The sequence below is a fragment of the Hippopotamus amphibius genome, chromosome 9 (assembly GCF_030028045.1).
Source record: "Hippopotamus amphibius kiboko isolate mHipAmp2 chromosome 9, mHipAmp2.hap2, whole genome shotgun sequence".
Classification (NCBI taxonomy): domain Eukaryota; kingdom Metazoa; phylum Chordata; class Mammalia; order Artiodactyla; family Hippopotamidae; genus Hippopotamus; species Hippopotamus amphibius.
In genome coordinates, this window is record NC_080194.1 from 44,675,752 (window position 1) to 44,697,888 (window position 22,137).

Sequence of the window (22,137 nt, forward strand, 5' to 3'; positions counted from 1 at the left end):
GCAGGCTGGAGCTGTTCCCCAAAATGTGTGGGAAGGGAAAGAAGCCTGCACTGGTTAGGCTGCAGACAAGTTCCGACCCTGTAACTTCAAACTGTCTCTGTGTCAAGTGACCAACAAAAACAGCTGTAGGCACTCCAGTTCTGTTAGTGTCAGTTACCGTAGGTCTTCAGGGCCCTGGGACCCATACCGTGATACTGGTCCCCTAACTGAGCCCATTTCAGCCACTGTCAGCTTGGGAGAATGGAAAAGACAGGGCAGGTGATGGCAGCTGTGAAGAAAAGAGGAAAGCACACTGGAGGCCTCTAATCTAGCGGCATGAAGAGAGGGCTGTGTAGGCTGTGGTCCTTTGACCCCAGAGGCCCTCACCCTGTGCTTGGACCCTTGGGAGGGATCCATCCAGCACAGATGGCCCACCACCGGGAGTGCAGGAAGGCACGGTGGGTAGGGGCCTCCCCCTGCTGGTGTATACCCAGACCTGCCTCCCCTCATTCAACCTGTGGTCCTGCTCGTGCTCCCTAGCTCCTGGTGCACTCCCTCCTAGGCTCCTAGCCTGTACCGTGGGCCCTTGTTATTTGGACCTGTTCCTCCTGGTCACCAGTCTCCCCTCAGATATCCTCAGGATACCATGCAGCTGCATCCGTAGATAAGAGGCCTTCGCACCCTGCCTGTTGGGTAGCCCAAGGGACCCACAGAGGTCAGCCCAAGGCTGCACAACCCCCTCCCCAAGGCAGCAGGTTTCATTACTTCCACTTTGGCCACATTAGGCTGCTCAGTCTTCTCTAAGAAGCTGTGAATTTTTCCCACTGTGTCATCCAGTGGCTGTTGTGTCATCCTTCCCTGTGCTGCCTGAGCACATGGCCTGAGCCTCTCTTTGGTCCTTACCGCAGGCTGCCCTATATTACTGACCTGTGTTGGGACCCCTGGGCCTCTGCTAGACTGTGAACTCCTTGAGGGCCAAGTTCATCTGACTCCTTTCTGCATCCTTTTTACCTCGAATCACAACGACTTATTTATAAATGTATGATTTTTGTATCATATTCTGAATTCCCTGAAGGTAAGGACTGTGTCTGATTCATTTCTCTGTCCTCTGCACCCAGCACAGGGCCTGGCACAGAATAGATGGCAGTAAAGTTATGCTGAATAAACAAAGGAGTCAAAGACCCTTGGCCTTCTGGAGCTAACTGAGAGGCCAGGGCAGGTTTCCCCACGGGAGGAGCGTGTTGGGCCCTCTGTGGCTTGCACTCTCAGCCTGCTGGACACTCGTCCTAAATGAGTCCTCTCTGTGGCGGCCTGCATCCAGGCCCGTCACAGCACTTCCTGGGAATGAGCTGCTCTCTGGCTTGAGCTTGGTCCTACCTGGATGTCCTAGGATCACAGCTGAAGTCTAAAGCCAGGCCTTGACCTGGGGTTCTGATTACGCTGGCATTTCCCCTCTTGTCCCTGATTGGATTTTCTATAACTGTCACGCCTCCAGGACTCAGAGGGAGATGCTGGGGCTCAGCATGTTTGAGCGTGCCTTGGCTCTGTGCTACCACATGCCAGAAACGCTCTCTGTGCTGTAAGAACTACCGTGACTCTGAAACAAGGAAGATGAATGAAGACCTTAATTCTGATGGCTACTGGTTTTTTTTGTTTGTTTTGTTTTTTAAGAACTTTTATTGACATACAGTTGACATACAATAAACTGCATATATTTAGACTGTACAATTTGGTATTTTTCTTCCTATTCGTAGTGTATATATGGCAATCCCAATCTCCCAATTCATTCCCCTCCAACCCTCCCCGCTTTCCCCACTTGGTGTGCATGTGTTTGTTCTCTACACCTGTGTGATGGCTGCTGGTTCTGATTTTTGTTGTTTTTGTCAAGGAAACTGTGAGATGATTATCATCCTAATACTTATATGTAGTTTGTAGCCAACTTCTTTCAAAAAAATGGATTTTGAGGCACTTTCTTGCTTTTCATAAGAACTTTTACTTTCAGAAAACCTCATTAATAATAATCCTTTGCATTTTCACATGATCCTTTGAACATAGTTACCTACTGAGGGAAGCAGGGCAGAGATGAGCATGACTGGTTTGGCTGCATATTACATACTAGCTAAGTGGAGGCGCTGGGATGCACAGAATCACCTCTGACACCAGCCCCGTGCTGTCACTGCACGTCTTTTTCTATTTTGAAAATAACCTTGAGATTATTCTCAAATTGGAGCTGGAGAGGCCACAAATATTTACCTCAGTGAAGTGGGGTGATAGCTTTAACTCATGATTTTTACTTGACTGTTTGTTCCATTGAACTACTCAATGCACTGACTGAATTTCACCAGATGTTTCCACATAACTCCTCAAGTTCTATCAGTAGGTCAGTCTGCTCTCTTAAAACCAGTTGACTATTGAAAAACTTTCAAATGGGCCAATCTTTCATTATAACACTGAGTCATATAAAGATAAAAGAATAAATGAAAATCGGAGAACTGCTAATTTACCTCTTAAAATTGTTTTACAATCATTATTTATAGAAACATTTTTAAAATCCAGTGATCTATTTTATTTTTGTGTGTTCTGTTAGATTGCTTAATGTTTGAAGGACCTCTGGGCTTGAGATGAATGTGCACTACTGCATAAACTTTAGTGCTCAATTTCTTAGACTCATATTCAATAAAACATTGAACACCTCTTGAATATTTAAACAATGGCAAATTTGATTAAACTGGCTTAAACACAAATACCAGTTGCAAATTTAGTATAGCTGATGCTTTTGAACATTTCAAATAGTAGATAAAACATAGATAAATCCAATGAGTATAAAACATATCCTTATACCAAAACAGAGTACAAAAGAGCTGATGCCATGGTTTTAACTTTGTCACATAAATTATTACACTTTTGGGGAATTCTAACTTTCAAACTTCTCTAAAGTTTTAGTAACTTTAAGATTTTTTCCCCCTACCTTCCTAGGGATGTAGTAATAGCAGATCCAAAGGAAAAAGAATACCATTTCAGATAAGCTCTCTTTTCTACTGGAAGCATTAAACTGAGAGGTTGGAGGCTTGGAAACACAGACAGCTACCTTGTCCTCAGCTGGTGGACAATGCCTGTATGCGGCAGAAGCCTGAAAGAATTGGAGCCGGGCAGCAACAGTCCTGATGACATCCACTAGGGTCCTCCCTGTTACAGGAACATATAACCCCAACTGTTGTTTGATTTTTATTATATTTCTTAAGCCAGTTTGGGCTGAATGTATATGCTTGCTACCAAAAGAATATAACTTCTCGGGACTTCCCTGAAGGCGCAGTGGTTAAGAATCCTCCTGCCAATTCAGGGGACACAAGTTTGGTCCAGGAAGATTCCACATGCCGCAGAGCAAATAAGCCCGTGTGCCGCAACTACTGAACCTGCAGTCTAGAGCCCGTGAACCATAACTACTGAAGCCCATGTGCTGCAACTGCTGAAGCCTGTGCACCTAGAGCCTGTGCTCCTCAACAAGAGAAGCCACCACAATGAGAAGCCCGAGCGCCGCAACAAAGAGTAGCCCCCTCTTGCAACAACTAGAGAAAGCCTGCACACAGCAATGAAGACCCAACGCAGCCAAAAATAAATCGTAAAAAATTTTAAAAAAATTAAAAATAAGAATGTAACTCCCATACTCACAGAAAATTTGATTAATTGGTACCACAACCTGTTAGTTACTACCTAGAGCAGAACTACAAGCCATGAGAAATTAACTTTCAGTATAGTCTACTAAAGTTGATTGGCAGTATTACCAAAGGGTACATTACCAGAAGAGACACTGGGATGAATGGAGGAAAGACTGGACTAGGAGGAGTCAAGAGTCCAGGGTCTTTGTCTTCAAGCTTGACACGGACTTGATGGGTGATTTTGTGTCAGCCACTGGCCCTCTCTGGGAACCCGTATTTTCAGCTACAGCAGGGGCATACTCCCGGCCCTGCCACTCACCAGGAGTTGTGTGGATCTGACGAGCTAGTGAATCCTCAAAAGCGTTTAGGAAATGGTGTGATTTCATGTAAATAGGGGATAAATGAGCTTTTACCCATTGTTCTTCCTTGGCAACACTGGACAGTAGAACGCTGAAAATGAGGGTGATGGAGGTGGGTGGGGGGAGATAGGGCCCGCTAAGTAGGGCACTCCAGGCTGCACAGCCGTCTTGCCTCATCTCCATCACAACCTTAGCAAACCACAGACCTCGTAATTTTGCTCAACCTTCTGACTTTGCCCCAGACCCTTTGCTCCCTTACTAAGGAATGACCTAGTCTGTATATAGAAGAGGGAAATCTCAGCCTCAAGTAGGAAGGGACTTGGTCTGAGTCATTGCTGTTCTCCGTGCCCACCACAGGGTCCGGCATAGCACAGTATAGGAAAGAAGATGTGAGCGGAGTAACATTTATAAAGTGCCTACTGTGTGTCTTGAGTTATACATACATTCTGTCATTTAATTCAACAATGATATGATATATTCCAGTGTCACACACCCGTAAGTGATGAAGTCAGATCTGATCCCAAACCCATATTTTTGTCATATGGCAGATAAGAGGCAGAACTGAGTGATGCTTACCTTGCAGGTTGGTGTGAAGCAGAGATAGTGCCTCTTAAGTCCCTGGAACATGATGGGTATTCAGCAGATAGTAACAGGCTGTTGGTGACAATAATGTTGCCAGAGTGGCCTCTCAAACCAAAGGTCTTCCCCTTCTATTTCATTCAAGAGAAATGCATTAATTTCTCTCCTTGGGAGCCTAGATCTAGCTGGAAATTGCTCTCCAGTACCCTCAACCTTCAGAGCAGCTGCCTTCCGAGACCCAGAGTCATCCTAAACATAGATTTTGTTGTCATCAACTAGGAATAAAATAAAAAATGAGAGCATAGGTTCCCTTGATGGGTAAACAGAACCGGACAGCAGATGAAGCTGACAGTGCTGAGGTCAGGGGCTTACAGGCGCTGGGCAGGTCTCCGATTGAGCCACAGGTTGGAGATGGCAACACTGGCTCTGCTGTTCCCCACTGTGGGCCAGTCCCTCGGGCTGCATCAGTGCCACGTCTGAGCCCATCACACAATGTGGGTAGACCTCCATACATTGTCTCTAATCCTCACAACAGCCAGGGAGGCAAGGCACTGTCTCCTACCCACAGACAAGGAAACTGAGCCTTGTAAAGGTTACGTGACTCAGGCAGTTAACTATAATTTCTTCACCTGTTAAAAACTAGGATAATAACAGTGTCTCAAAGGGTTGTTGTGAAGGTTATGTGAGATAAGGTATTTAAACTTAGAAATTAGCAAGTGCCTGGCACATAGCAGACATTCAAAAAATGGGAACTGCCATGACTGTTATGCTCTTCCCCTGTAGTCGTGATGTTAACCGTCACATGCACACAGTGAGGCAACAGTACTTTTCAAGCTTAGGTGCGCACATGGATCATCTGGAGAGTTTTTAATAATTTCCTGCTCCCCGCCCCACCCCGAGAATCTAATTCGGTAGGTCTGGGGTGAGGCCTGAGAATCTGCCTTTCTAACAAGCCCCCAGATAATGTGATGCTGCAGGCCCATGGACTACTCTTTGAGTAGCACTATCTTACAGTACTTACCCCTTCATCTATTACTCACCTACCTCGCACTCACACTCTCGCCAGCTCCATGGCTGATGTTCATCTAGTATCCATCAGTCAGACAGTAATACGACCCTGTTACCTGGTCTGAATTGTCATGTTCTGCCCTTGGTGGTCACAGTTTGTGACCATAAGGTAAAGGTTTGTGGCCATAAGGTAAAGGTCCTCCTTACTGTTTCCCAGTACCCCTCTCTTTAACTCCCTCTCCTCAGGGGTCCCAGATCCAGGTTTCTTTGGGGTCAGGACATCGGAAAATGGTCAGGAAGCAGCAGTGCATGTCCTGCTACTCTGTGTGCCTGGCTTGAAAGCTCTGGTTCCTGCTTTTGAAATTGAATGATGATTCCAGGCCATGGAGTTCATGTGAAGGCCAAGTCCTATGGACAGGTATGAGCTCTGAGGGCAAGGTGCCATGCTCATTTGTTCACTATATGATTCCATCCCCTGGCATAGTAGGTACTCAAAAGATGCTTGTTGAATGAATGAATAAATGGCCATTCCAGTTTCAATCACTTTGAGAAGTAGAGCTCCTCCAAAATTGGAAACTCAAAGGTAGGGCTCAGGCAGGACAGGACACTCCCGCTTTTCCTGACCTCACTCCTTTGGTTGAGACTTCATGGCATCTAAGTGACCCAGAGGATGATCCCTGGTAGCCTAGGTTAAAGTGATCCCTGGATTCAAGGAGGTGCCATTAAGTGGCTCCCAGGCTAGAGCTGAGGAACACCTTCTTTGCCATTCTAGCAATCCAGGTTCATGCCACGTTTTGTGCTGTTACTCAAAAACCTTTCCTAAAGCCTGATCTAACACTGCAGCCTGGCTTCCACTGGGTTATTGACATTGAAGGATGGCTGGGTGAGCACAGTTGACCTGGAGCCTTGGAAGTAGAGAGCAAGGCTCCCAAAGGCCAGCGTGGTGGTGGAAGCAGGAATCAGTGAGAGAAGACCTAAAGGGGAAGCTTAATCTTAAGGCCAAAGTCTGGTGTGTCAACTGCCTTCCACCCATTATGGGAAGATTCTCTTTGCAGAAGAGTAACGGCTTTCTTACAACTCTCAGGAGGGTGTGATAGGGTTTGGGGGTAGGGTTCCATATTTGCTTTCCAGGCCAGTGAGTATCCCAGTGCTTCAGGAGTTATGGAGGGCAGAAGCCTCATACTAAGCTCAGGTCCTTATCAGACCTCTCTGAGCCAAATGGGGCCTGATAAGGGTCTGCAGCTGTAGACATACTTATACTTGCTGGGGAGCTGAGGTTGATCCTGCCAGCTAGAGGCAGATAGGTTTCAGGGTCAGGGGCTCAGGTAAGTGATACCTTTGGGCAGGGCTGCTTGCTGCTTTGATGTGTCATACAAGAGTGCCTCGCCAAGGGGCAAGTAGGGCCCGAAATCCAGTCAGTGCAGAGCTCCGCAAGCCATGCACCTGTAAGGCTGCAGCTGCCCAGAGGGTGCACCTTCTTCTAATCAGTACAGGGTGGTCCTGGGAAACCCTGGGTTTGAGTGTCTGAGACTGGACTGAGCATGACTGCCTGAGAGCTCTGGGCCGGGGAGTCCATGCCTGGCTTCTTTGGGGGTGCTGGAGCCAAGGGCTGGCTCTCCTTGCCATGTCTGAGAGAGGTTGACCTGGGCCTAGGATATGCCTGCCCTGCAACTGAATATGGGGCACTCACCTCCTCTTCTGTCTCCTGGGGCTGACCCCTTGCTCTGAGTTTGACTAGGACAAGATCCAGGTGTATCAAATCTTTGCTCTGGGGCATTCCCAAGAGAGGTACGTCAGCGCAGTTGTTTAGTTTAATGCCCACGATGGCCCTGCAAGGCTGGCATAATTATCCCACATTTTAGATGAGAAAAGTGAGGCTCAGAGGGTGGCAATGACTTGCCCAAGGTCATTCAGTTAAAGTCAAGCCTGGATCTAAGCCTGGGGTCTCCCAGACCAGGATTTTGCCTGTAGCTCCATGGCACTGCCAACACTGACCACCAGGTGGCGATCTCCCCCAACTCCCTGCTGGCCACAGAGGACCTGGAATCTTAAACAGCAGTGCCTGGGGTTGGTGACAGGGCAGCAGTCTCTGCCAGTCTTTCCAAACTGTCCTGAGGCATCACTTATTAACTCTGCTGTCCCCAAGGAGAAACTGAGATGCCCTGAGATGGGCGGCGGCTTTCCAGAGGAGGAAGTTTTGGGTGTGCATGCGCAAAGGATCCGCTTCCATCCTGCTCTGAGACTGGTGGACCGGCAGACCTGCGGTCATCTGAGAGATGGTGGGCATGGTTTTCTTGGTACAGAAAAGCTTTCTTTCCCCTCTGCCCACTCCGTGGCAAAGACCTCACTCAGAGATGGCAGCTGAGTTTTCCTTTGGCTCTGTCAGAGGCCCAAGGCCTGGCCCCTTCTATGGGTAGTATCATCCTTACATGGTCTGAGGTCATCTGAACCGTCCACGGATCCCTCCCTTGTTGTAACCTGCGTGTTCTTTGTGTGGAGCCTGGGAACTGCTGTGATCTCCTTCCATGCCTGCCCATGGCCAAGAGGAACTGGGAGGGAGTCCTCTGAGTCCCTCCTGGAATACCACTCTGTGTTCCCTTCACCGCGGCGGGACACGCTCAGTGGGAGTCCTGCCCCTGGATAGCTCCATCAGAAACTTCATCCCAGTACCTGTGCTGCTCAGAGGCCACCCCAGGGTGAGCCTGCGGGTTCCCAGCTCCCCGAGCTTTCTGCCCACAATCAGATGCAGCCATTTCTCTGAGGAGCTCTGGAACACTCTCCATCTCCATCATGGTAGTACCTTCTCAGCACGAACAGAGCACTCCTCACAAGACTACCCCTGACTTCTGTCCTTTTCCCTCTTACATCCTGTCATGTGTCCTACATGCCGCTTCATGTCTCTCCTGACAGAGCGTGTGTGGTCTTAGAGCCTCTGGTCCTCAGCTTGGGGCCTGCACGGCAATTCCGCAAATGGGAGCCTCAGGGGAAGGAGGTCTGCTCGACATCCTGTCAGGTAAAGGTCATGACAGCAACCTTGGCGGATCCTGAAAGGGGTTCGTTCAGAAGTGAGGGAGACCGGGGCACCTTCGGTGGGGCAGGGACCTGCCATTTGAGCTGTGTCCCCAGCACCCATCACGGGCCTGCACGGAACAGGCACTCACACGAATCAAGGGCCCTGAGGTGCCCACCCCCCCAGGTTAGATTGGGTCGCCGCTCAGAGCAGGACAGATTCCCGCCCTCTGTAGCTCCCCACGCTCCCCTCCACAGGAAGGTGGGGTGGAGAGCAGAACAAATACGAGTATTTGTCAGGGTTAGCCCTGCACAGCTGTCATTTCAGGGTTTCCAAGTCTTCTCTCAGTCTCATACCTCCTCCATGATTTTTGCTAAATCCATGTATTATTCTTACTATTTTTCTTTAGCATGTTTTATGTATATACCTAATTTCACTGACTCCTAGGTAATAATACTCAGATCACACGTTTGATGTATTAGTTATATTTTTCCTGATACACATTAAAGTAAATATGTAGCCATTAAAAAAAATAGAAGATACCACCAAAAACCATCCTATGTACCACCAGTGAGGTGTGTGCCACACTTGGGTTATTTAGTTTTTGCAAAACACTAAGAGGTCAGTAATGTTATTTCTATTTTACAGGTGAAGGAATAGAAGCTCAGAGAGGTGAATTGACTTGGCCAGGGTCACATAGAGTCTTCTGATCTTGGCCCCGCTGCCCATGGTTAGGATAGGCGAGGGGAAGGGAGGAGTGTGCGCTTAGAGGGATGATGGGTGGAAGCGGATGGGGGAGGGGTGGCAGCTACCAATGAGAAATAAAAGAAGACAGGAAAGGTGGAGGGGGGAGCAGCTCTCCACGTCAAAAAGGCAAATGACCTGAGTCCCAATGTCCTATGCACAGTAATGGCCATGAAAATAGCTGCAGATTTGCCTGCATTTGTGTGACCAAGATTTATTGTGCCAGCAACTCCGGTAATTGGATGATGAAAGCACTGCAGCTGGGACTGTTGGCTGAAGATTAATTATTAGGGAGGAGGGGGAGTGGCCTGGATGATGCCGGGCAATGGAGACTGTAACCCACTGGAAGAGCCAAGCGGGTGGACCTTAGAAATCTAGTGGACCCCTCCCCACTCAACTGAGACCCAGGGAGGGAGGCGACTGGCCCAGAGCCACAGCCGCTCCACGGCAGAGCAGGGTGAGAGCTGTTCTCTGAGTGAAGCTGATTCCCAGGGAAGACAGGCAGCTACAGCAGCAGGAGGTGCCTGGACTTGGACTCATGAAGCCAGAGGGGAAATCTCAGCTTTGTCTCTTACTGGTCATGTAGCCATGGGAAGGACTTAATATCTCTGAGCCTCAGTTTCCCCAGCTGTAAAATGGGGATTACAGTGCTGACTTTACTAGGAAGCTGTGAGGTTCCAAGGAGATTATTGGGCCTTTTGTAGACCAGGGACCCACTCTGGGGAAACTTATTCTCACCCCACTGCTCAGGTCTGGCCTTTGTCCCCTCTGCCTGTACCCTGCGAGCCCCTTCACCCTCCCCCTAGAGCCCTAAAACGTATGCCCAGCCACTGTGGGTGCTTTCTGCATAAATGCCAAGGGTCCCCAGTGGGATGGGGAGATTCAAAAGGGACTAGGGGTTGAGGGATCCTAAGAAGAGGCCCTGAGGGGAAGGCAGAGTTGGGGAACAAATCAGCCCCGAGTCCAGCTGTTCCTCTCAGCCTCCTGCTGGCATCTGACTCTGCTCCCACTTGGCAGGACTCTGGGTTTTGAGCAGCAACAAGGTCTGAGGGTAAGAGATGGGGATGAAGAGAAGGGGCCCCGGCTTACTTGGGGCTAAGGAAGAGGGAGCAGTGGGCTCTGGAGAAGGAAGGCTCTTGGATCCTAATTCCAGCTCTGCTACCTAGCCCGCTAGCTGTGCGACTTCACAAGTCATTGCCCACCTCAGCCTTAGTTTTCTCATCTGCAAAATGGGGATATACTTTATCCCCACCAAGCAAATCACTTAAGCTCATTCCGACAAAGGGGAGTTGGGGAAGGAGGAGGCTCCAGGGACTGGAACCAGACCTAGGCCTCGTGGGGAACAGAGGCCACTTGGGGGCCTGTGCCTCTCCGCACCTCTCTGCCCATGGGTCTCTGCTGCTATCTGCTCGCCTCCCACTACTTTTAGGCTGATTCCGCCCCTCTCCTCTCTGCCTCACAGCTTCTCCTTCCTCAGAGGCTCTGCTCTCCCATGACTTTTGTTTACGCATGACCTGTCAAGGCTACAGATCAACTCCACGGTCCCTCCCTCTGGGCCACATGGCCATCCTCACTTCTTACGATCAGATGCTCCCCCATCCTTCCCGATTCATATGAGTGACAGAGGTGATCTGATTGGCCCTGCTCGTTTGTCCTGCCCAGCCTTGCCAATGATTGCAGAACCATTTATGGTCTGTACCTGATCAGGTGGTCATGAGGCCCTCGTAGACCTGTGGGAGGGACAGGCACCTGGACTGACAAGCCTCCAATGGATGAGGGCTGGGGGTCGGATGAGCTCAGGTATGTAAAGTGCCGCACCTGGCACCTGGTGTACTGTAAGTGCTCAGAAGTTCGACTGAATGAAACTCAGAAAACCTCTTCTCATACCACAGACCTTTCTCCTGGTGCCTTCCTCATGCTTTCACTTTCGTGGTGGCCTCCGACCTCAGATGCCCTCACCCTGCAGCTCTTCTTGGCCTCTCTGCCTCTCCTGGCCAGCCTGGACCTGGGATGGGGCAATTGTTCCACCCAGACCCTCTGCACTGCCCAACACTCCCCACCCTTCACCCCAGCAAACTTCCTCACACATAAAGCTCCAACCCCAGCTCTGCTCTCCGTCTCAGCAGACCACCTTCCTAAGCCTATGGCCCTGGGAAGCAGGGTGTAGGGGGTGATCACGGTAAGTTGCCACCATTCACTGAGCACCTCTGAGTACCTGGTCCTGTGCTTTGTGCGTTACCCATTTATGTTATGAACGCATCACAATCCCTCTTGAGATGGAGCTCTGTCCAGGTGAAAACACTGAGGTTTGACGGGTACAACGAGGTGCATCCAGCTCTGTCTAACTCCAAATCCGTAGCCCAAGAGCAAAGCTACTGGTGTGAGCTCTATCAGCTTTCCTTCCTTCCAAGTGGAGTTTCCACAGGCCACACGGATCTTTCCTCCCTTCTCTCTAGCTTTACAAAATGAGTTAGCTAGCAGCTGATTTGTACTGACCACTAACAACTATCTTTTATCAAGCACTTAATATGTGCCAGGCATTGTTCTAAGCACTTTACACGTATCAACTCATTTGATCTTCATAATAACTTTGTGGGACAGGCATTGTCAGTATCTCCATTTTGGAAACAAGGAACGAACACTTTTGCATTAGGTTAAGTAGCTTTACCAAAGTCAAGCCATCCTGTTGATGCAGGTTTCAAAGCCAGATCATCTCTCTCTAGACCTTCAGCTTAACCACTGTGCTACATAGTATAGTGGCCACGGAGCTGCGCTACTCTGGTTCAAAACCCTGAAGTCCATTTCCCGCCCACTTCCTCGAGGAACTGATTCCGTCAATCACTCCTCCCCTCTTTAAGTGCTCTCTCCACTGACTCCTTAGCATTCCATGTGTTTACGACTTTCCCATCTCAGCAATGTCCTCCATCCTATGTTACTCTACAGCTTCTCCTGTTTCTTTCCTCACTATCACAGCACAGCTCATTTTCTTGAAAGAGTTTCTCCACTTGCTGTCTACACTTCCTCACCCCTCTTCACACTGGCTTTCACTCTTCCCACTCTATCAAACAGACCTAAGCATATGGAGATTGTGCCCCCACCTTTCCAGAGGAAAACAATTTATCCCCATCAACAGCCTAAAAAAAACCCCCTGTGGATCAAACATGAAATCAGTTGTGTAAATGGTAAAACATGTTACAGTTCTAGTAGCTCTGCAACAAATTTTTCATCAGGATTAAGAGGAGCAAAGACATACACTGAGCACTTTGGTACAACCCAATTGATGACTACCCTTGAGTCGAGTCTTCTCTATTCAGCTGGAGTTTTGCTTTTCTGTCCACATGCACTGTAATATTATACCCAGCCAACATGTCAGTCAAATGCAAAGGCAACAGCCCAAATGTCTTTAAAGGCAACTGACACTTGCAATGTTCTAGTTCCCTTGCTACACATAGTTCTTACTCTTCTTCACTCACTTAACATTCAGCCACAGGGGGCTATGGCTTCTTCCTTGGTAACTACAATTTTGTTAGAAAACAGCATCAAAATAAAGTCTCCTTTTCTTCTTGGTGGGTTCTCAGTTATTATACCTCCCTGACAGTCTTTATGCATTTCTCAGCCTTTCTCTCTTCCTCCCTCAATCTTCCTTTTTCTTCCCTTCACATCTCTCCTCTACCTCCCTTCCTCACACTGCTACTTTCCTCACCTGACTCAGGATTTCTGGGAGAGGTTGGATAGGATTCACTAGTGTGCCAGGGTCAAAAAATGCCCGCAGGGCCATGTGTAGGGTGTGTATGGGCCCCTCCAACCATTTGGTAACACTGTGCCCGTGAAGACTACTTTGCAAGGTTCCTAATGCCTGCTACCTGCTGGTCCCTACACCCAGTTTTTCTCTTTCACTTTACTGATCACTCGGCAGCATCAGGAACCACTTACTCCTTGAGCTTCCAGAAGCAATTCCGTTCCTTCTGGGCTGACCTCACGTTGCACCACTCTGATTCCCTATAAATCCTCCTGCCGCTCATCCTCTAAGGGTTGGAATTCTCCAAAGTTCCAGCCTCAGTCTTCCATTTGCCATGCAATTCCCTCTAATGACCTGATCTACTCACACCACTGGGACCACCTGTTTGTCAATGATTCCCAAATCTCTGTCTCCAGGCCAGGGCTTGGCTCCACATCCAGATATCCAACTGACCTCTAATTCAACCTCCAACCCCCATCCAGTGCTCCCAGACCTGTTCCTCCTCCTGTGTTCCCTCTATCCGCCCAGCTTCACTGGCCAGAAGCCTGCACAGCTTCCTCGAATCCTCTCAGTCCTTTGTTTTCCACATGTAAACGGTCGCAGAAACCAGATGGATTCTATGCCCTCTTAGACTCTCTGGAAGTTGTGCCTTTCTTTCCAGGAAGTAGAAAGAGCGTGGGCTTTAGGGTCGGGCAGACCTGGGTGGAAATCCCGCCTCTGCCACTTACTGGCTCTGTGCCTTTGGGCAACTCTCTTTTAAATTCAGCCAAGGCTTAATTTCCTTATCTACAAAATGGGGATAATAGCCTACTTTGAAGAAGTGTTGTGAGGATTAGAAACAATGATGTAGATACCTAGCACTGAGCCTGTCCCATGGCAGCACTTAACGGTGGCATCCATCATAATGATGCTAATGACGATGTGATGATTTCTGGATTCACTGTTACTGCTCTAATCTAGGACATCATCTTCTCTCTCCTGGACCATTGCATCAGCCTCCTCATTGAACTCCCTGCCTTCATACTCCATCACCACCCACTGAAATCTGCTTTTCACAGTCATTGGAGAGATTTTTCTAAAATGCAAATCTGATCACGATACTCAGCTGTTTAAAACTCTTCTCCCCACTTCCATCTACTCTATGCCCCAGGCATATGCATGGGTTTCTAAGTACACATTGGTCACTCATAGCGTTCTGCCGTGTTTCATTCAAGCAGTTGCCTCTGCCTCTGCCTTTGCCTGAACGTCTCCTTTCTCCCCCTTCCCCCACTCCCTTCCTGGCAAATCCTCACCCTTCACACCATTGCCAACGTTGGCCACCCCTCCATGGTGTCTGTTTACTTGGAGTTGACCGCCAGCTCCTTGAGGGCAGGGAGCATGTCTGATGTTTCTCTGTGGCCCCTGCCTGCCTGCACAGGGCTTGGCATAGAGAAGGGCCTCACAGAATGTCTTGCGACAATTGCCCAAGGTCGCAGAGTGGGTCAGCAGCAGGCCCAAGGCTTGAACCCAGGTCCCTTGTCTTCCTACCCAGGACTCTTTCTTCTTTGCATGTCATCTTGCCCGAGCAGAGAGCAGGAGCCCAGGGCTGGTGGCTTAGAGTGGGGGACCTCCCCAGGTGAGGGCGGCAGGCTGCCTGAGGACATCAGATACCCCATCTCAGTGCTGCGCTGGATAGTGGGGGAAGAATAAAATTATCCACTGCCCATGCCCTGTATCTCCCCATCCGACATGGACTAGAGATAAAAAATGAACAGCACAAAATCCAATCTTCCTTGGTGCAGAGGCTGGCAGGAGTGTGGTGGGGGTGGGGCCGGTGGCCCCAGCATCCCCTCCTTGCCTAGCACATCTCATATTTATTGGCTCATAATTGAAGGCAGCCTGGAGATGTCCCAGCACCGGCCCTGGCAAGACAGATGGGGGCACAATGACGGCTGGGGGAAGGAGTCAGTACGCAGACTTCCTCACAGGCTGCAGTGGCGGAGGGGAGGCCACGGAAGGGGAGGCAGCAGGTCGGCTGCTGCATTGGCCCCGGGGGTCTGACCCAGGCCCAAGGTCCTGCTTCTGCTACCCACTTGTGATGATCTTGGGTCAGACCATTGCTTCTCCAGACCCATTGTTTTGGACTTCTGGGTTTTCTTACCAGGGTATGGGAGAGCTGTTCTAGGATATGGGAAAATCTGGGCTACTAACTTGCTGTGTGGCTTAAGGTGATTCTCTTTCCCTCTCTGAGCTTTGTGCTCTCTCCTTGTAAAAGACTGAGGGGGTTGAGCTGACCTACAGGCAGCCAGGCTGTGTGTTTTTACATCAGCACTGGAAGGCTCCCTGCTGCGGGAAGGCAAAAAAAATCCAGAAATGCTGCCAAATATGAAGGAACTGCTATGGTCCCTGATGTTCCACATTCCCAGGCATGGCGTCCGAGACCTGTGGAAACTGGATAGTCTCACCTCTATAATTTGTGCTGTTGTGGGAGAGGAGCTGGGACTGGTAGCCAGGTGCCTGTGTCCTGGACCAGTGTCCCCACCCTCCTGCTCTGTGACCTGGGGCAGGGCTTTGAGGTCTTCAGGTCTCAGTTTCCCACCTATAAGATTTCTGTGCGTACTCCAGGAGGCAGTTAGAGCCCCGGGCCCAGAGCCATTCTGCGGCTAAGTTCTGCAGCTCCCCTTCTAAGTGTCCGCCAAGTCCAGCCGTCCCGCCTTCATTAGGGCTACTGCTTTCACCTCAGTACCCATCTTTTCCTCTGAGACCAGTGCAGTAGCCTCTTTGCTGGTCTCCCACCCTCCGCCACCCCCTCCCTAATCTCCAGTCAGAGTGACCTTTATAAAGCCTGTATCTGACCACGCCTGCCCCTCCCTGTGCCAAATCCTTCCTCAGCTCCGGCTGCGCTCCGTTGAGCCCCTCAGCTTGGCATTGAAGACCCTGCTTGACCTAGCCGTGCCTTGTCCTCCTGTCCCCAGCTGTCTGCACGTGCAGGCTGGCCTCCTCGCTCTCCTCCTCTATGCCTTTGCTCAAGCTGTTCTCCCAGGCCCTCCCCCTGCCCTCCCTTCAGCCCTGACACCAGGCCTGGGCTTCCCAAACTGGCCACCTGGAGGCCCCGGGGCCCTGAAGGCAGCACCGGGTGGGGTCAGCGTTGTGCCTAGGCCACTGCTCCAGCCCCTCCTGAAGCTTCCGGAGATCCAAGCCCCGCAGGGTGCCTGTTCGGCGGAGCCCCCACTGCCTCGGGTGGGAATGATGCTGCACGTTCTTCCTCCTACTGATGATAACCAGAGAATGTCCGACCCACAGGGGACCCAGATCCTATAATCCCCCATTGTACAGATGGAGAAACTGAGGTCCAGAGGGGATAGTGGCCACCTAGCAAGTCAGTGCAGAGCCAGGGCTGGGGCTTCTCCCACACCTGCTGTCCAGGGTAGGGGCATGGGCTGCCGTAGTACTGTGGAAGAGACAGAGCACTCCAGAGGTGTGGGCAGGAGGAGTATCTGAGCTATCCCACCCCCCCAGGGTGAGACAGCCTAGCAGGACGGACTCAGGGTGGGGCAGGGGCTTCTGCTGATTGAGCTCCCCCTCCTCACTGCTGGTTCTGTTCCGTCAGGGTGCACAGGTCTCTGAACTTTATCTGACTTAGGCACAGGGTGGGGTAGGATTTGCCCAGTTACCCCAGAATGTTAGGACCAGACCTGAGACCAAAATCCAAGGCCCCAGGTCCCCAGCCAGGAGCCCACCCAGCATACCACGTTCCACCCCGTGACATGAGGTGGTGAGCCAGGGACTTGCACAGAAGTTTTGCAGAAACAGAGAGGAGCAACTGCTGAGTAGGGCTAGTGCTCAGTGAAGAGGGATGGGCACAGCCTCCAGAAACAAGGCCATGGACAAGTCACTGCTTTGGACGAAAGGCTCTTTTATGCAGGCCCAAAGTAATGTCACATTAGGTGGCACTATTAGGGAGTTTTTTCAAGTGTCGGGTTATTAGTTTCCTATATGTAAGTACCTATGTAGCTTGTCTATTGGTGACATCATCAATTCTGTGTTCATTCTGGAAAAAATGACAGAACACTGTGAGTTAGGCTCAGTGCCAGGCTTGGGGAATCCACAGTCCACAACTACTCTTCCTTTAGTTTTTACAGTTTCAATTTTCACATTTTATTCTTTAACTCACTTAGGGTTTATTTGGGCATATGGTATAAAAAAAAGCTCTAAAATGATCTTTCCCCCAATTGGACTGGGTACATGTGAATTGTAATCTTAGAGATTCACAAAGGTCATGAACATAGTGAAGTCTCAGAGGAGTCCTGCAGTAAGGAAATTTTTATGTATTTCACTACAGAACCTGTTGTTAAATAACAACTATGAAGGCAATGCAGAGAATCCACTTCGGAGTAAAGATAACAGCAGAGTAGAACTGAGACAGAGGCCTCCTCTGTCTCAGCTTCTATGTGCTTTTGGATCTGGGGTCTGGCCAGGAAGAGTGAGATGCACATGACCAGTTTTGCTCCAGCGCCCGCAGTCCTAAGAGTTCTGCCAGGAGCCACAAACCATGGGTGCCCCAAGGAGGGTGTGGTGGCCTGTCTGACCTTTGGCTAAGACTTACAGAGGAATGTTTGCTCTGGGCCTTGAAGGAGGAGCAGAAGCGTGTGATGGAAATACCTCTTGTGAGGGCAGGACCTCCAGCAGTGACGCCCTTCCAGGGCAGTGACACAGACCATGCCTCCAGAACCATGGGAGAGCCAGAGCTGTATGAACAGAGACACCAAAATTAGATGCCCATGGGGAAGCCAGATGAGAACACAAATGCCCTCAGCCCGGGGCAAAGCTGGGTGTGGGTGTCCAGCCAGAATAGGCTCAGGGAAGGGTACTCAACACTCCTTTTGCAGGTTCCAGGTCTGCCTTGATGAGGCAGGGTCTCCTGGGCCTCATTACAACAGTCAGCACAGAGCACATGTGTAACCCCCTCCCAAGGTCTCTCTTTCCTTGGGGAGTCTGCAAAGTTCCTTTCTTGTCTGGAACAAGTAACTGGGGAGCTGGTGTGGAGTGAGAGGAGAATGTGGGGACCTGGATTTCTAGGGATTAATTAGGGCCTTTCAATGAGATCTGTCTCCTCTCTGGAGGCCAATTAGGGCATCCGGAAGCTTGGGAGGTGGGGAGAAGGGAGGTAGGGGTGTGTGTGTGTGCTTGAGGCAGGCCCATCCGTCCTGTGCTGGGTCCCTCTGAGGGGAAGAGTAGACCTCAGGGGTACCCTGTCCACTTACAGGAAAAGTACAAGTGCAAAGATGCTCACAGAACTGCTTTCATCATCTAAGAACAGAACTTTAGTGTTGCTTTGTATGAAGTGCTTTATCACCAGCCCCTCTGTAGCGTTGTCCTGTACGGAGCACTCGTTAGGGGCCAGGTCCTAGGCAAGGCCTTTACATTCATGACCCACCAGCAATGCACAAGGGTTCTGGTTTTCCCACATCCTTGTCAACACTTGTTTTTGTTTCTTTGTTTGTTTGTTTGTTTTGATAATAGCCATTCTGATGGATGAAATGGTATTTCACTGTGATTTTGCTGTGCATTTCCCTAATAATTACTGATGTTGAGCATCATTTCATGTACTTTAGGCCATTTGTATATCTTCTTTGGAGAGATGTCTCTTTGAGTCTTTTGCCAATTTTTTAAAATTAATTAATTAATTAATTAATTTTATTGGCTGTGTTGGGTCTTTTTTGATGTGCGTAGGCTTTCTTTTTAGTTGCGGTGAGTGGGGGCTACTCTTCGTTGTGGTGCGCAGGCTCCTCATTGCCGTGGCTTCTCTTGTTGCGGAGCACGGGCTCTGGGCGCGTGGGCTTCAGTAGTTGCAGCACATGGGCTCGATAGTTGTGGCTCATGGGCTCTAAAGTGCAGGCTCAATAGTTGTGGCGCACGGGCTTAGTTGCTCCGCGGCATGTGGGATCTTCCAGGAGCAGGGATTGAACCCTTGTCCCCTGTAGTGGCAGGCGGTTTCTCAACCACTGCACCATCTAGGAAGTCCCTTTTGCCAATTTTTAAATCAGATTGTTTGGGGTTTTTTTGTTGTTGAGTTTTGTAGGCATTCTTTACGTATTCTGGATGTTAATCCTTATCAGATGTATGCTTTGCAAATATTTTCTTCCATTCTGTGGGTTGCCTTTTTATCCCTTTGGATAATATCCTTTGATGAAGAAAAGATTTTCATTTTGATGAAGCCCAGTTTATCTGCTTTTTTTTCTTTTGTTGCCTATGCTTTTGTTGTCATCTCCAAAAAATTATTGCCAAATCCAGTGTCATGAAGCTTTTCCTCTGTATTTTGTTCTAAGAGTTATACTTTTAGCTCTTATGTTTAGGTCTTTGGGATAGGCAGCTCTTAATCTTAATTCATTTAATAAATGTCTGTTGAACACTTGCTAAAGGTTGGATCCTGGACCAAGTGCTTGAGGATACAATGAGGAACGCAACTCTTAAGTCAGGCATGTTATAGATAAGGTATTTGAGCTTCAGAGAAATGAAGTGAACTGTCCAGGGTCACACGATTGGTAAGTGGGGGAACCATGACCCCACTTAGGTCTCGTGACTTCAATTCTATTCTGTGCTATGTCCCTCCCCTGTTTGCACACCTCCTACAGTTCCTGAATGTCCAGGAACCAAATCCATAATCCACAGACCCTGGACTCTTAATTGGGTAAGCCCACATTTCCAGCCTCAACTTTCCTGAGCCACCTGAGCCAGCGACCAGGTCTTAGTCCAATGCCCCATGCTCTCTGTTTCTCTCTTCTTCTTTGCCTCAAACCCACTTACACTCAAAGGCCCAGTTGACAACCTACTTGCCCCAAGACTTTCCTAACTTCTCAGCTCCCACACATCTCTTCCATTCCCTTTCCAAAGAATGCAAAGTCTCAATATTATACTTATCTGAATCTCATTAAAATCTTTCAATACCTGAATCAGCACCAGATTTGAAGTCAGAGAAACCTGATCTTGAATCCCCTTTCTGCCTCTGTATAAAGCCACATCATCTCTCTCAAAACATGTTTCCTCCTCTATAAAATGGGGACAGAGATGCCCACATGGCTGGTTTGTTATGAGACTTAGAAATAACGACCTAAATGCCCTGATACAGTGCACAGCCCAGAGCAAGTGCTCAGTGATATTGGTTGCGGGTTCTTTCTCCCTTCCCTCCTCCCTTCCCCCATCCAGTCTCCCCTTTCCCCTGTAACCTGAGGGTGAGCCTGCTCTTCTCACATGCATCATGGGCGTGTTCCCCTTCAATAACTCGGGTTCTCTCACTTTGACAGCAGCGCAGCAGGAAAATCACCCTGTGCTCCCTCCCTCCCCCAGCCCAGGGTTGTTATTCTTCTAGAGAAAGAAATGAGACTCATAACGGATAAGTGACCTACCTGAGTCACACTTATTAGCAGGTCTGCCACCCGTGTATCTGGTGGTTTATTTACTTATGTATTTTGGGGATGGTTTATTTCATTAATAGCACTATATAAGCTATAATTATCTTGTTTATGTCTTCCCTTGTTGTCTGTGTCCTCACTTGAATGTAGACTCCATGAGGACAGGAATTTTGTCTGGTTCATCTATTTCCTATGCTTAGCTTATAGTGTTTTCTTCATAGATGCTTGTTGAATGAATGAATGTTACCAATTTGATTCAAAGGAAAATGCAGTGGGGAGTAGTTAATTCAGAATGTCCATTGAAGGCAGCCCCTTTTTAAGAATATTGAGATCCCTGAATCCATAAGCAAGTTTTAACATCCCAAAGGGTCAGATTCAGATGGGCCTTTTTTTTTTTTCAGATCTTTATTAGAGATAATTGTTTTACAATGTGTATTAGTTTCTGCTTTACAACAAAGTGAATCAGCTATATGTATACATATATCCCCATATCCCCTCCCTCTTGAGTCTCCCTCCCACCCCCAACCCCATCCAGATGGGCCTTTAAAGATATCTTGGTCCAAACCCCTCATCTTCCAGGGACAGAACCGAGGCTCAGAGATGGGTAAGGACTTGGTGAGAGACACGTTGCAAAGCTGTGACAAAGCTTAACTGGTGCCCTGGTCTCCTGCTGCCAGGCCTAGGCTTGTTTTCCTCCCCCACCAGGGCCCAGGGGAAGGTTGTTTACCTCAGGAAGGGCTTTGCTGTCGGAGTGCCTTGTCCTCATACATCGCTGACTGCTTCCTGAGTTCACTGTGTTCTGAGTTCTCTCCTACCTCCCCACCCCCCCACCCCACCCCCACCATGAGGGCCTCTCCATTGCCTTGAATGCAAGCAGAGCTCTGTGCCACCCTCCCAGTGTAGAGAGGGGATGGACAGAAGACAGCGTTCCAGAACCATAGACCCGTACCACAGAATCTCACCCTCTATCTATCCAGATAGGTATATTGAGGCCAGGACAGGGCCAGGGGCTGGTTCAAGATCACACAAGCGAGCTCCACACACTGGCTCAGCTGCCCAGGTGAGCAGATTCTGGCCGCCTTCCCCAGGATCCCAGCTCTGCTGCAGGCTCTATGGTTAGGGGTCCACCACCAACTCGTAGTGTGACACAGCCTGGTCACCCCTTGCTCGGCTCACTTATACAATGGGGAGAATAATCTCTCCCACACAGGCATGTGAACTCTTCAGAAAACTCTGTGATGTTGGGGACTTGAGTCTCCTTAACCCCAAAGCCTCACCATTCTTAACTGGATCTTCAGAATCACCCAGAAATCAGGGTCAGCTCACTTTCCCATTCTCTACTGCACTGTTTGCTATATCAGATCTTCTTCATGCTCCTCAAATCTCTCTCATCCTTCACCCCTCCTTCTCCTCCCCCCCTTCCTTTCTCCTCCCTGCCTCCTCCTGATTCACTTTTTTCTTCAAATTCTTCTCCCTATTTCTCCTCCACCTCCTTCTTCTTTCCCTTTCATCCTCATCCTCATCCTCCTCTCCACCTTCTGCTCAAGATTATCTTTTTTATTCTTGGCTCTCTGCATTTACATTTAAATTTTAGAATCAGTTTGTTATTCCACACATACATGCACAAAACTCTGCTTGGATTTTTATTAGAACTTCATTGTACATATACATC